Here is a 15,538-nt window from a genome sequence, read left to right as displayed (position 1 = left end):
AGACCACCACGCAAAATTCACCCTCACCCAAACCTGAAAGGAAATCTGGTCTGACTGGATATCAGAAAATACTGCCTATTGTTGAGATCTACCATAGAAGACTGTGATTCTGTAAGGAAGAGGTGGAAACCCTGTACTTTTAGTCCTTTAAAACTAGACAAAGGAAAAACCTGGAAAACATACCATAAGCAGCATTCCTATATTGGGAGTGGAAAACTGGATCTCATAGTGCTTTGCCAGCTCTAAGAAGACCTGGGATGATAGATGGAACACACATCCCTATCTTGGCACCAGACCACCTTGCACAGAATACATAAACTTCAAGGGATACTTCTCAATGGTGTTGTGGGTGTTGGTGGATCACAAGGGCCATTTCACTGTCCTTAGTGAGAGATGGTCAGGCAAGTTGCATGATGAGCACAGCCTTAGGAATCCTGGTCTGTTTAGAAAGCTGCAGAATGGAACTCTGTTCCCAGGTCAGAAAATCATCGTAGGAGATGTGGAGATGCCAATAGTGATTCTGAGTGATCCCTTGCTTACCCCTGGCTCCCTTGGTTCATGAAGCCATACACAGGCAGCCTGGACCACAGTAAGGAGCAATTCAACTATAGGCTGAGCGAGTGCAGAATGGTAGTAGAATGTGCATTTGACTATTTAAAGGCTAGATTCAAGAGCCTCCTGACTTGGACAGGCCTCAGCAAAAGCAACTTTCTCCTTATGATGGCAGCCTACTGTGTGCTCCATAATATATGTGAGAGTAAGGGACTGGAATTTCATGCTAGGATGGAGGGCCAAGGCAGAGCACATGGCCACTAATTATGAGCAACCAGGCACCTGGGCAAGAAGGAGAGTACGGTGAGGGACACTACTAATCAGGAAGGCTTTGAAAAACAGCTTTATGAATGACCAGACAGTGAGATGACAGTCATGTCAGTTGCTCTTAAGGACATGACAACTCTATGATGTGTACTGGCTTTTAAACCCTGTAAGCTCCACCACTCCCCCTATGCAACATAGCAGTAAAGACAGTGTTTTTGAGAGCTTAATAATTTTTATTTAGGGGACAAAAGATAGCACAGTAAAGGAGTTCATTGCAGGGTTTGGAGTGGGTAAGCAAGAGCAAGAGGCATTGTGCAATCACTGGTGGGGGAATGTCAACCTTCTCCTCTGAGAGGCATCCTGGGGAGTGGAATGAAAGACTCTTTCTCGCGCATTCAGAGGTGCCAATGGGAGGAAGGTAGGGAACATGGTGAGGAGGGCAAGTGGTTCATCTTGGGCTGCAGTGGGGCTCTGTGCTCCTGTACAAGGCACCTCAGGAGCTCTGTTTGCTGCACCATCAGCTTCAACATCTCTTCCTGGGTCTGGACTTCACACTACCTGAGTGTTCTCCTCTCCTCCCAATCTGCCCTCCTGTCCTTCAGCATGGTTCTCCTCCAGGCATTTAATTGTGCCCTGTCTCTGCGGGTGGTTTGCATGTGCTCTAGGAACATATCTTCCTGTGTTGGTTTTCTCCTTCAGATTTGTTCTAGTCTAACAGCTGCAGGGGAGTTGGGAGCGGTGGTCAAAGAGCCTGCTGTTGAGCACACTGCAACAAAACATAAGTGAAGGCCAAATACTAGGGAGATACAGGTCCTGTAAATGAGATAAGTTTTACAACACACTAAGTAATTTAATGAAAGAGCCTTTGTGGCACATGATAGAGATGTGTTATGTACAAGACAAATTTTGGATTTTAAGCGTCTTCTGTGCAGTACATGCCACATAGAGGTCTTAAGGGACCTGCTTAAGGGACCAGATGCTCCATTTGCCTGTTGACCATTGTGGTTTTCCTCCTCTTCCTCATCCATCATGCCTTCTCCACTTTTGCTGGAGGCTGCCTGGTGGGATCTTTTGGGAGGTATCCACAGACACTTTGGGGACCATGGTTGGGTCATCCCTAGTAGGGTTCCATGAAGCTGATCACAGAAGCAGCATGTTTATGGCAAAGACCCAGAATGTCCATTTGCTTCCTTTGTTTTCTGGTATGCCTGCCTGAGCTTATTTATTTTCACATGGCACTGCTGGGTGTCCCTGATATATCCCTTTTCCCCATGTCCTGTGAGATCTTGGTATAGATGTCTGCTCTTCTGTTGTTGCAATGGCATTCTGCCATCACAGCTTCCTGCCCTCCCCCCAGAGCAATAAGATCATGGATCTCCTGCATACTCAATGCTGGAGCTCATCTGCGACTCTGAGAATTCATGGCCAGATGTGCTGCTTGAGGTGTGCTGCCTGCTGTGCTCACCATGCTGGTCAAATAGGAAAGGAAATTCAAACTTTCCTGGACCATGTACTGCACATCTGGAGAGCAGTGGAGCTGAAGTTCTGGCCAGAGTGGAACCATTGGGGCACGGTGGAACACCTCCAAGAGGCCGAGGACTCCCCTAAGGTCCACCACGCAAGGTCAAATTTTGTGATACTCCTCAGGAAAAGCAGGAATATCAAAGTTAGCCTTAGGAGCCCTTAAAGTTGATTCAATGGACCCTGCAGTGTGGACTGATTGCTCAGAAAATCGAGCTAAGTCAGCTAAGGTTGACCTAAAATCCTAGTGTAGACCAGGCCTCAATAGAGAAGGCCCAAAAACTGACTTACCCAAAGTCACACAGAGAAGGTCAATGACTGCCAGGAAGAGCTCATGTCTTCTGTGCTCCAGGCCAGTGCATTACACACTCTTCCTGTATCATAAAAAATAGGTACTGAAGCACAGGTAGTTACCCAGCATAATGGGCTTGTCTACACTATAACCTTCCTTCAAAGGAAGGATGGTAATTAGGGTGTTGGGCATTTACTAATGAAGTGCTGATGTGCTTTTGCATTAAGCAAATTCCCCTCCCTCCCGCTGTGGCAACTTTGAAGTTGTAAACTTCGAAGTACTGGCACGTGTCTAAGTTGTAAACATCGAAGTACCGGCACGCGTCTAGCCACGGCTCACCTGCTGGTACTTCAAAGTGCCAGGGCAACTTTGAAGTCCCCTTACTCCTCAAAATTTTGCCCTGGCACTTCGAAATACCAGCAGGTGCGCCGTGGCTAGATGCATGCCGGTACTTCAAAGGCACTGCAGGGGAGTGCGGGGGGTGGGCATTTGCTTAATGAAGTGCTGCCTATGCAAGGCAGCACTTCATTAGTAAACTCCCAACACCCTAATTACCATCCTTCGTTTGAAGGAAGATGGTAATGTAGACAAGCCCAATGTGTTGCGATTTTCTGAATCCTTTGATTGCTACTTTCTGTACTGTAGTTGCTTGGCAGGCAGCTCTTTACTGTGCAGTGGCTCACGAGTCCTGGATCACTGGCATTGGTAAGAAAAAAAAAGATGGAGGATTTTTATATTGAGACTAAAGGAATTCAGCTGTTATTAATTTCCCAAAGGGATAGCTGGGATAGCTGAAAAATAGGTCAAATGTGGGGCCTTTCTCAGGTGTTGTGGAATTACATCCAGTTAGCTGTGTCATTCTTTAACAGAACATCATTGGTCAGCAACCTTTATTAGCTGCAATAGACCTCAGTTAGTAACATGAAAATTAATTGTCCAATTCCCATCTAACTCACAAAGCTATGCATTTAATGTTGTGGCTTGTTTTTTGTTGTTGTTGTTTTTAAATTGGCTGTACTGTGGTATGTAGACCTAAAGAAGCCTGAAAATGGCAGTGCATAGGACCCAGGGCAGAATGAGTACATGAGTATTTGAGCTGCAGACAATGCAGAGACAGAGCTTTCTTGCATTGCTCCAGTTATCAGTCGATATACACTACCCTGGTATAGGCACATGAAGAGAAATTGCAGGAATCCTAATTTAACCCGGAATGAGATACACTAACTCTTGCTGCCTTTAATGTTATGTTTTGCTATACAAATGTCTACATAACTTGGAAATCACCTTGATGTAGAAGATAGAAATACAATAGAAGATGAGATCACGGAACCACTGTACCAAATTCTGCCAGGAGCAGCATCATCCTTCTAAGCAGAGCCAGTATCAAAATGCCACCCCATAATTCAAAGAGTGCCAAGCATTTGGACAGTATGTGTCTGAACCTTGAGGCTCTGACCTATCTTTCCTTCCAGAGCAGAACATTGTGAAGTTTTGCACAAAACCCCGCTCCACCCAAAACCCACCAAATATGGTCTGAGTCTGATCTCATTTAAATGTAAATCAGGAGTAACGCTCGCATCAAAGTAAAAATGCAATAAAATGGACCTGAAAGATCAGAATTAAGCCCTGATGTCCTAGTTAATCTGCCTGGAACCAAACATAAGGCATTTTAGTCATGCTGGAAGCTGCAAGGGCACTGTGGGATGAAGACTGTACTAGAACAGAGGTGAGCAAACTTTTTACGTTGGGCTCCACTTTTTGTCCCTACAATTAGCAGGTTCCCCCCCCCCACTGTCTCCTGTAATCCAAATGCAGGTAAATTTCAGCTATGTTCATAAGGAAAAAAACCCAACAAACCCCTTTTGGCATGTGTAAGAAAATAAGTATGAAGAATATAAGAACTTTTCTAATCGGTGTGCAAATGTGACTACACGTACATAAAAACAATAACATACTTCAACCTTTTTAGTGAGATTGCTGAGCCTGAGACCCAGAAGCCAAACTCGCAATGCCCCCTTACCAAATTTGACAACCCCCCAGGGGGTCTGCTCCCCACTTTCTGCATCTCTGTACTAGAAAATAACAAAATCGATATTACAGATGCCGTGGCATTCTTGTGGGAATTTGGGTTTTCCCTCCTGTCCTTAGCTAATATTTCCCTTGTCCCCACCTTTATGTGTGCCAGTTGATTCGCTCTCTCTCACTCCAGTGATGGCTGCTTTTTAGCTGTGGTGTATGTAAATAGCTTGTATTTTGGATGTCCACTGGACAAAGAGTCTTATATAAATATAAAACAATATTAAACTTCTGAACGTAATGGATCAGATTCCCAACTGGTGTAACTCAGCTATGCTGAATTATTGCTGCTCAGGAACTGGTCCATTATTTTTTATTGATATACAGAGACTTCTTCGTCTGTTTCCCTCACAAGTCCCTTTTTTAATGTTTGCATGTTATGCTTCCATTTCTCATTTTGATTTCATCCAGGATGTGGCTACCAAATGCTAATCTGTCAGCTAGCCAAATAACTCTCCTGGTTCCAGGTGGATTTGCATTCCCCAGAAAAGGAATAACTTAAACTTAATTTTTCTGCAAGGTATCAGCTGCATCAGTGGCTCAGATCCTTCTTGGCCTTTTCTCATCTGACAACTGCTGTTAATAAGCACCTCTTCTGTTTAGCCATAAGATTCAAGTATAATAGTTGTTCTCAAAGCTGCTACAAATCCTATTCCTAATTAGACTGCAGCATAGCACATCCAAGATTATTTTTTCCTCTATCTCAAGAGGAAACACTAGTCACACACATCTCAAAATTGCCTTATTCAATACATTGTTCACACAGCATGTGAATGTAAGCAACTTCTGTTCTCAGGGTCCCAGCTGTCGTGCTGAGCTTCTCTGCCACACAAGACAATGGTGTGTGCTATTGCTCTCGACTGCTTGAGTTCTTGGAAATACTGACACATCTTGTTTTTTATATATTTTTCTACTTGTGTCCTTAAAAATGGGGTTGTCCATTAATCAGTTAACTCAAATGATTAACTCAAACCAAATGTACAAGGTAAGAAAAATGATCAATATCAATCATAGTTTTAATTGCACCATTAAATTATAGAATACCAATTTAAATGTATTGTAAATATTTTGGATGATTTTCTACATTTTCCAATATACTGATTTCAGTTGCAACACAGAATATAAAATGTGCCTTGCTGATTTTATATTATTTTTATTACCAATATCTGCATTGTAAAAAGATAAACAAAAGAAATAGCATTTTTAATTTACCTCATACACATACTGTTGGCAATGTCTTTACTGTGAAATTGTAACTTACAAATGCAGAATTACTTTTTGTTACCTAACTGCACTCAAATACAATGTAAGATTTTAAAGCCTACAACTCCACTGAGTCCTACTTGTCCAGACAAATGCGAAAACAAACAAGCATGTGTTTACGAATGCGGGAGATAATGCTGCCCACTACTTACAATGTCATCTGAAAGTAAGAACGGGCAAGTTTTGGGCTTGATGATGATCCCGGACAATGCAATCTGTGCACCATCATTTTCAATGTTGAAGACAGGTGCTACCAACAGAAGATTATTTTCTTTTAAGGTGGTTTGGGTTCTGCATTGGAGCTTCTGCATTGGAGCGCTGCTCTTTAATACTTTTGACAACATTCTCCACACCTTGTCCTTCTCCTTCCTACTTCATGTTCTTAAACCTGGGATCAAGAGCTGTAGCTATATTTAGAAATTTCATATGGGTACTTTGCTTGGCCATGTCTACACGGCCCTGGTCTTCAGCTCCGCTCCCAGCAGAGCTATGCTAAGTAGGTTTCTGGAGATTGTAAATGGATTCCTATTTGCATACTCACACGACTAATTAGCATAGCTGTGCAAGATTTCGCTCTCGGCAGAGGGGTCTGCCGGCAGTAAAGCGGCCATTTAGATGTGCCTCTGCAGGCTAAGCCCACTCTGTCACCAGTCTGGGGGGGTTTAACCTGAAGAGGCACATCTACACAGCTGCTTTACTGCTAGCAGACCCCTCTGCCAAGAGCGAAATCTTGCACAGCTATGCTAATTAGCCGCATGAGGATGCAAATGGAAAACCTGCTTAGCATAGCTCTGCCGGCAGCAGAGCTGAAGACCAGGGCTGTGTAGACATGGCCTTTGCGTTTTTTCAGCTTTTCAGTGAAAGTGTTCTTAAATCAAACTACATACGCGGGAGTCATCATTCAAGACTGTCATAACACAAACTATATGGCAGAATGTGGGGAAAACTCTGGAGTGGGAGACATACAATTCTCTTCCAAGAATTTAGTCAAAAATGTACTCAACATATTTTCTAATGAGTGTTATGAGCAAGGAAGCATGTCCTCTGGAATTATGGTCAAAGCATGAAGGGGCATATAAATAGTTAGCACATCTGACACATATATACCTTGTAACACTGGCTACAACCATGCCGTGCAAATGCTAGTTCTTGCTTTCAGGTTATACGTATGCATGAGGCCTCCAATCCCTATCCTTTTATCCATACTGTCACACACCACTAATTTAGGTGTGCCTCATTTCTTATTGGCCTAAGTTCCCCCTAAGTCTCAGAACATCTACATTAATGAGCTACCATAGCAACTTAAGGTTATTACAGCTAAATATCTTGCAGGTCTCAGGCCTGTGGGCCCTGTGTTACAAAATTAATTAATACTTTATATTTCACTTCTGTAACTTAAATATATATTTTTATTCTTGGTTATGGAAGAGAGACGTGGGGAGGAGAGGGTCAGAAGGACAAGTACTAGGTGAAGCTTGTTTCAAAGTAAAGAGACAGAAAGTGGGAAGGTTGGAACAAACACTCTGTCATCACTGAGCAAACAAATGCTGGGGTAACCTCCCTTTGGCTCATGAGAACACCTTGTCAAATCCTGGAAGAACACGTCATCCATTTCTCTGGGATCCAAAACACTCAATTTGACTCCAGTGCATCACGCTGGTGACTTTTTTTTGGCATGTACAGCTCTTTGCCCCGCTATTTCCAGACAGCAGTCGGGAACCTTTCTGAAGCCGAGTGCTGAAATTTGACCTTTTGACCTCCACGTCTGGTTCCAGAGCTGGTGATACTTTTTAAAGTCACTACTAGCACTATTTACAACAGCTTCATTAATAAATGAATATAGAAAGACATAGAGCTTTTCCTTTTAGTGTGATCCTTGGCCTTGCTTTGCCTTGGTGAGTTCTCCGATTTCGGGCTTGCGGTCCTCTGGGGGATGTCCTAAGTGCACCCGGCCATTGAAGCTGATGATGAAGGCCTACAAGGGCAGGCAGGATCTGGTGCAGCAAATTGGCATGTCAAACACATGGGGAACTTTACCAAGCTTTCTGAAGGGGGGGTTCTGTGCTCTAGTCCCGGAGCAGTTACATAATATGCAGCCACTCATGGACTGGGCCATGCATGGGTCACTGGCCAGCACGTTCCCCTGCTCAGGCTGGGACAGAGCAGAGACTCCTTTCAGCCACTCTCCAAGAGCACTGGCCTGTCACAGCCAGCTTTGCCCTCACCCCCACCCCCAGCACTCTGCATCTAAGGGAGGGGGCGGGGTGCGAAGATACAGGATCCGCCCTCCCTGCCTCTACTGCTTGGGGGCTAAAGCCCCATGCTGTCCAATCCCTGCTTCCAGCCCCACTGCAGAGAGGGGTCTCTTCCTCCAGGCAGGGCCCCACCCCAGCAGGCACAGCCTCCCTCCCTCCCAGCAGGGCTGGAGGTGACCCCTCCCCTGAAAGCAGTGGGCCACAGGGCTGAGACAGTGGGTGGCAATCAAAAGGGGTCAGCCAGCCCCCTACCCCCCACCCTTCTGGGACCACAACCACCCATGGGCCCTCAGCCATTGAGCTGGGCCCCACATCTCCCAGCACCCCACCCTCTTGAGCCTAGAGGGCTCGCCTACCCCTCCTAGAAGGGCTCGGCCAGGCCGACCCCCCCGGCTGCCTTCACCTTGTCCTCAGAAGGGACAGGTTGTGCTGGATGTCCAGCAGCAGCAACTCCCCACGCTTCACATAGCAGCAGGGCCTGCTCCCCACCCGCACCCCAGCATTGCCACCGGGCATGGCACCAGGTGCAGTCCCCCAAGCATCAGCCCCCCATGCCAGCAGCACATTCACCCCAGCCCAGCCACACCCCACCACTAACACCTAGCTGGGCACCCCTGGGCTGGACCCCTGGACCCTCCTGCTGCTGCTACCTGCAGGCTGTACCCGGGGTGGGCTGGCTGTGTCTCTGCTCCCACCGCTGCCTCAGCCCTGCGCTGCACTGGGGGCTCCAGCTCTGGCTCTGGCCTCAGCGCCACGTTGTGGCGGTGGTTCTGGGGCAGGGCTGAGCTGTGGCTCTGTGCGGCTGATAGTCAGCTTGCACGCCACTCCTCCATGGCATGCCTACTTGTTGCATTCCCGAACCAGTCACTTTGCTGATTGCATAAGGACCCGCCACTGTGCAGCTTGTCTGTTCGGGGCTGTCCCGCCAACTTTGCTTACTATAAACACATCCATGTTAGTTTAGTCAGTTTCTGCCTCCCTTATTTACATGAGACACTCCCAACAGTTAGGTGTTTCAGGAATTCATGGTTTTTTCCTGGCTTTTCCATCAGTCAGTCGTTCCCCCACTTTCACAGGCCTTGGGAGGCAGACCAGTCCTTGCCCACAGACAGCCTGCCAATCTGAAGCAAATCCTAACCAGCAACTATACACCACACCACAGTCACTCTAACTCAGGGACCCATCCATGCAACAAACCTCGTTGCCAGCTCTGCCCACATATCTACACCAGCAACACCATGACAGGACCTAACCAGATCAGCCACGCCATCGTGGGTTCATTCAGCTGCACATCTACCAATATAATTTATGCCATCATGTGCCAGCAATGCCCCTCTGCTACATACATCGGACAAACTGGACAGTCTCTACGTAAAAGAATAAACGCACACAAATCAGATATCAGAAATGGCAATATACAAAAACCAGTACGAGAGCACTTCAATCTCCCAGGCCACACAGTAGCAGACTTAAAAGTAGCTATCCTACAGCAAAGAAATTTCAAGACCAGACTCCAAAGAGAAATTGCTGAGCTACAATTCATCTGCAAATTCAACACCCTCAGCTCAGGATTAAACAAAGACTGTGAATGGCTGGCTAAATACAAAAGCAGCTTCCCCTCCCTTGGTGTTCACACCTCCAGATCAACTGCTGGTAGTAGGCCTCATCCTTCTGGACTGAGCTAACCTAGTTATCCCCAGCCTTGCTCTGGCTTATTTATACCTGGCCCTGCAGATTTCCAAGACCAGCATCTGATGAAGTGAGTCTGTGCTCACGAAAGCTCATGCTCAAAACTTTTCTGTTAGTCTATAAGGTGCCACAGGACCCTTCGTTGCTGTTACAGATCCAGACTAACACGGCTACCCCTCTGATACTTGTTCAGGCTTGTCTCAGGTCAGTTAAATTAGATTTGTGAGGAAGTCTGCTCAGAACTATAGGGAGTTCTCTGAACAGTGGGGCCAGCAGCCTCATGGGCAAGGTGGGGCCCTGTTCTGGGCCCCCGGATGGGGCGGGGCTGGAATTAGGCATCCCTCAGCACTGCCTGGACCATGGCACACAACACCCCTTCCCCTCTGCCAGGCTCCTATGCTGCCTGTAGCGTGGTATGCATTGCTCTGGTGGTGATTGAAAGGGCTTGAGGGCCCTGGCTGCTGCCGATGCTGAAGTAACAATGGTGGCAGCCAGGGGCTCCGGGCCCTTTTGTGTTACTAGCACCAGAGCAACTACACTGTCCTCCCACCTGTCGGTGGGCCTGTCTTTGAATGTTCAAAGACCCTGCGGTGGCTACCTCTGCTTTGCAGGCTGGAATTTCTAATAGGCTTGGCTGCTCGCTGCAGTTTTTCTTAAAGATCCATGGTTTGGGAAGGGAGGCACCATGAGAGCCGCCAGCTCCCCAGGCCTGTCCTGTTATAAAAATTCCAGGAATATGGCCCATCAAGGTTGGCACTGCTAGGCATCCCCAAGGTCCCAGTGTCCTGGAGTGTGTGTAGTGGTCTTCTCCACACAGCTCTGGGTTCACAGAGGTATTGAGGGAAGGGTGGGCCACACTGCATTCTATTTCCTCTTCCCTTTCCAGTGTAGCAGTCCCACTATAACTGCTTCTACCAGAAGTCTGTCTGGCTTTGTTCTGCAGTTTTTCTGCCAAGGCTGCATACCAGGCTGAGGACATATAACTTAACCCTTTTTTCAAATCTGATCTGACTGTATGTCTTGCGATCCTTGCCTTGATCCATCGGTCTCCCTGTTCCTCTTCATGAATGATCTAACATACTTACCATACTGCCCTTTATGAATACATCATTGTCTGCTTTCTTGAACTCTTTATTTGACATCATCTGGACTGCCCATATGCTCAAAGTTAGGTGCAGGCATAAGATTTTGCAGTATTGGGACCAGTGCCTATGAGGTGGGACTGAAACAGCAATTAGGCCTTGTGCTTGTCTCTCTGAACAGGGGTGAATTTCATGCAAAATGTGCCTTTGTTTTGTACATTGCTTCAAACAGGAACATTCCACTAAATATCTGCAATCCCATGTATAGGCCATCTTAAACTGAATTGTGGGTGTATCCACTACTATAGCATATGAGAGATAGCAAGCAGCCATGCCCCAGGGTAGATTGGAGAGCAGCATTACAACCAGAGAAGTCATGGGAGTTTCTGGGGAGAATGGTTTGCAGTGTCTCATAGACAATATCTACATTACCTGGAAGATGGACCTGCTCAGGGTTGATCTTTCAGGGTTCAATTTCATACACCTGGTAGGGACACTCGAAATTGACCTATGAGGGGTCATCAGCTGACCCCCGTAGTCCTCAATCTCACTATCATGAGGAGTAAGAGAGGTTGCCATGATAAACCCTCCTGTCTACCTTCCTCAATGAGGGTGGCCAGCCAAGCAGATTGCAGATTAGTTGATTCTAGCTATGCAATTGCTGTAGTTAGAATTGCATATCTGCAGTCAACTTACCTGCCTCGTGTAGACCAAGCTTTTATGTCTCTGCTGGATGGATATCTAGTCTGAGCTCCTGCTACAGCTGCTTATTGGTACGTGGGGTAATGGCCCATGACCTCTCATAGAAATCTTTGGTAAGGCCACCTAACACTGCCAGCATCAGTAGCTGTGCACTCCTGCCGTAGCCAATTACGACTTTCTCCAATGCACTTTTGGACCCTACATCCTTTTGGGCTTCCACTTTGGGGGATTGCAGAGCTTTACCCGTTCACTCAGCTTGATGCTGCTCCCACTGAAGTTAGTGGAAAAAACGCTCTTTGGGAGTGAGAAAAGGGTCAAGCGCATTAGATGGAAACAGTGTTGATTTACCTTCAGATGGTGCCTTTCTAAATTAGCAATCCAGGAATGTGAAAGGGAGTCCAGCAGCAACGGTGGTCATGTTTTAGGATGTTTAATTACTTTTTAATTTTCTTCATTTTAATGACTTTTTATTTCAGCTGAACATTTCTTCTCATTCACCTTTCCTCATAGTCTGCCTGACAATTGAATGGCAGCTCAAGATGCTGCAAATGGCATGTGTAATAGCAGCAGCGCATAATCTTTAATCCAAGACCATCTTGAAGTTCTTGGCTCATTGGATAATGCAAACAAGGATGATCAAAAGATTTTTGACTGAACCTGACTATTTCCTGACAACAGCATAGGAAAAGATGCCAACGTTTTACATTTGCCAGTCATGATATGGGGAAGACAAAGACAGACCCTTAATCAGCCTGTAGGCTGTAGAAAAATCCATTTTGATCATGCTGAAAAAGTCAAACGACTGCTGTATCAATTTTGTTATTTCCACATGATGCAGAGACTGAGAATATAAATTCATCCCAAACTTTCATATCTTGAGCTTCCTCCCCGGAGGACAGTGAAGAATGGGCAAGAGGGGAAAAATGATAAACATGATTGTACAAAGAACTTCCAAAAGGAAGGATGAAAGCCAAATGTTGAAAGCCCACTGATGTTTCTTTTAGTCTCTTCCTTGAGTGAGTCCTGAAAATCTCAGTTATCCATCCCCCACCCGCTTCCAGCATATTGATTTTATGGTTGATGGAATTCATACAATTCACTCCTGCCTTGTATGTAGTGTAATCCTTAAGTTTTTAAGTGTGCTTTCTTTAACCTGGCCTAAACCAAGCAAGCAGACTTCTGTCTTCACAAAAGCTTACAAATAAGAGTTGACAAGCTGATATTCTCGACAAGCTGATTCTGCCAAGGGAACAGATAATAAAAAAAGTAATTATGTTGAACAAACAAGATAATATTGGAGAAGGCAGTAGCTAGGCAAACTGGCTGACAAAAGCATACAAAAATCAGAGACAACTGCTGATTTTTAAATGTTAATGAATTTATTTCTCATAAGGGAGTAGCTAAAATTGTCAGCCTAGCACGTTACACGTTCTGATATTGCTGGTGGATAGGCACAGTGCTCCAGCTATCTTGCTAGGAAACAAAATGAATCATGATCAAAGTAGGTTTGCGGCTGTGGATATCATCTTGGACTATTATTTTTCTGATTGGAAAACTTTCTATTCAGCTCTCCAGTTAGGGCAGGCAAATTTTAAATAGGATCCATCTGTTAGAACTCAGGAGTTTATTTCCAGATGATGCCTACAGCTCATCTTAATGTTCCTTTGATCTCCAAGGAGGCTAACTTTGCAGCATGGGAGAAGGCTGGGTCACTTTCTGCCATAATGATTGGAAGTGGCCATTTAATTTCCCTCATTGCTCAAAATATCCTGGAGTAACAGGAGAGAGGTCATTTCAGCATGGACAGCAAAAACTCCTAGTTTCTAATCTCACAGTAGTTATGTCACCAATTATTCTGTGTGGCCTTGGGAGTGTCACTTAGAAATGAACATTGGAGAGTGGATCTTGGCACCTGCTAGGTGGAAGATCTCTCTGGAAATGGGCAAGGGTGGATGTCTACTGAGGAAGAGGCTGTATAGGACCTGGCTTAATTGCTGTGATTCATGTTGAATTACTTACGTTTTGAAATTAGGGCTTCAGGAATCAGACTGGGACTGAAGCACTATCCCATGGGGCTGAAGCCATGAGCCCTGGAGTCTCTCAAATGGGGCTGAAGTGGCAAGTACCTGTGAAGCTGAAGCCCTGAGTCCTGGAATGCCCAGTGATCTGATGCCAGGCCTCTGGCAATCCTGATTTGGGTTGCATTCCATCTATTGACTACCCTGCCTTACAGTAGACCTCCAACTTACACGGAGGTTGTGTTCTCGCACAACCCCACGTAAGTCAAATTTTGCGTTACTCATGGGGAGCAGGGAAACTGACCAGAGCAGCAGCACTGATCAGTTTCCCTGCTCCCCTGAGTAGTGGTCAACCCAGAGCCAGGTGCCAGCTCCCCACCACCCTGAGTTACTTTAAACCAAGATACGCACAATTTGAGTGCACTTATCCTGGGGTTCTCTTGTACATTATTGTAAAATTGGAGAATGTATGAAATGTATGAAAATGCTTACAAGTTGTCAGTGTAAACACAACCAGGAGTCTGCATAATCACTGATAAGTGTGCATCCCCATCTGAATCACGTCTGGACCTTTGAACCCTTTGAGTGTTACCATTTATTTCACTATCCACTTGCCCTTTTATTTGAGTTTGTGTCTCTGAAGATAGTGTCTGGGTTGTTGATACTGAGGCTGCATCTACATGACACTCCTATTTCAAAATAGGATATCATATTTCAAAATAACACAACCACACACAAAATACATTTCAAAATAGCATTTCCGGGTCCATAGATCTATTTCAGATGAGTGCCCTTGGAGCCCATTATGGCCTATTGCAAATTAGGCATTACTCCTAAGGGAATGAGGTTTACCACAATCGAGATAACGCACCTGTTATTTCAAATTTATTTTGAAATAGCATGTGTGTCATTTAGACAATGCCAAAGTTATTTCTAAACAACTGTTCTTATTTTGAGATAACTTGGTGATGCAGACATAGCCTAAGCTGGGTAAAGTTTCAATTTCCATTTCCACCGGGTAGTATTCTACTGCTGCTGAAAGAAAACTCAGTGCTTATCTGAGACATTTTCTGTTAGGCACATGATTACATCTTTTGTTCAATAGCTATACAACAGAACATATTTTTTTGTTTACAGTCTAAACGTGAGCTGGGCATATGCCTAGGAAAGAGTACTGTGGAATAAAATCTGTGCGTTAGAGTGGATCACAAGCTAAATATGCATTAAAATATATTTTTCAGAAATATGCATTTCTGAAAAAAAATGGAGCATCATTTTGGGATGTATTAGTAGGAGTGTTGTAAGGAAAACATGAGCAATAGTTCTTCTGCTCTACTCCACTCTGATAAAACCTCAACAACTGAATTGTGTCATGTTCTTGGTGCTACATTTCAGGCAAGATGTAGACGGAATGGAGAAAGTCCACAAAAGAGCAACAAAAATGATTGAATGTCTAGAAAACATGACTGCTTTGGAAAGAGTGAAAAAATTGGGGTTGTTTAGTATGGAAAAGAGAACACTAAAAGGGGACATGACATCAGATTTCAAGAACATAAAAGGTTATTACAAGAAGGATGGTGAAAAGTTTTTCTTGTTAACCTGTAAGAATAGGAAAAGAGACAATAGACTTTCATTGCAGCTAGGGCACTTTAGGTTGGACATTAGGGAAAACTTCCTAACTGTCAGGGTAATTAAGCAATAGAATAAATTGCCTAGGCAGATTATGGAATCTCTGTCACTGGAGGTTTTTAAGAGCAAACTAGACAAACCTCTGTCAGAGATGATTTGGCCAATATTGATGCTTGCCTTTAGTTCAGGAGA

This window comes from Carettochelys insculpta, chromosome 2, assembly GCF_033958435.1.
Source record: "Carettochelys insculpta isolate YL-2023 chromosome 2, ASM3395843v1, whole genome shotgun sequence".
In the NCBI taxonomy this organism is placed as follows: domain Eukaryota; kingdom Metazoa; phylum Chordata; order Testudines; family Carettochelyidae; genus Carettochelys; species Carettochelys insculpta.
Note: the sequence above shows the minus strand (reverse complement) of the source record.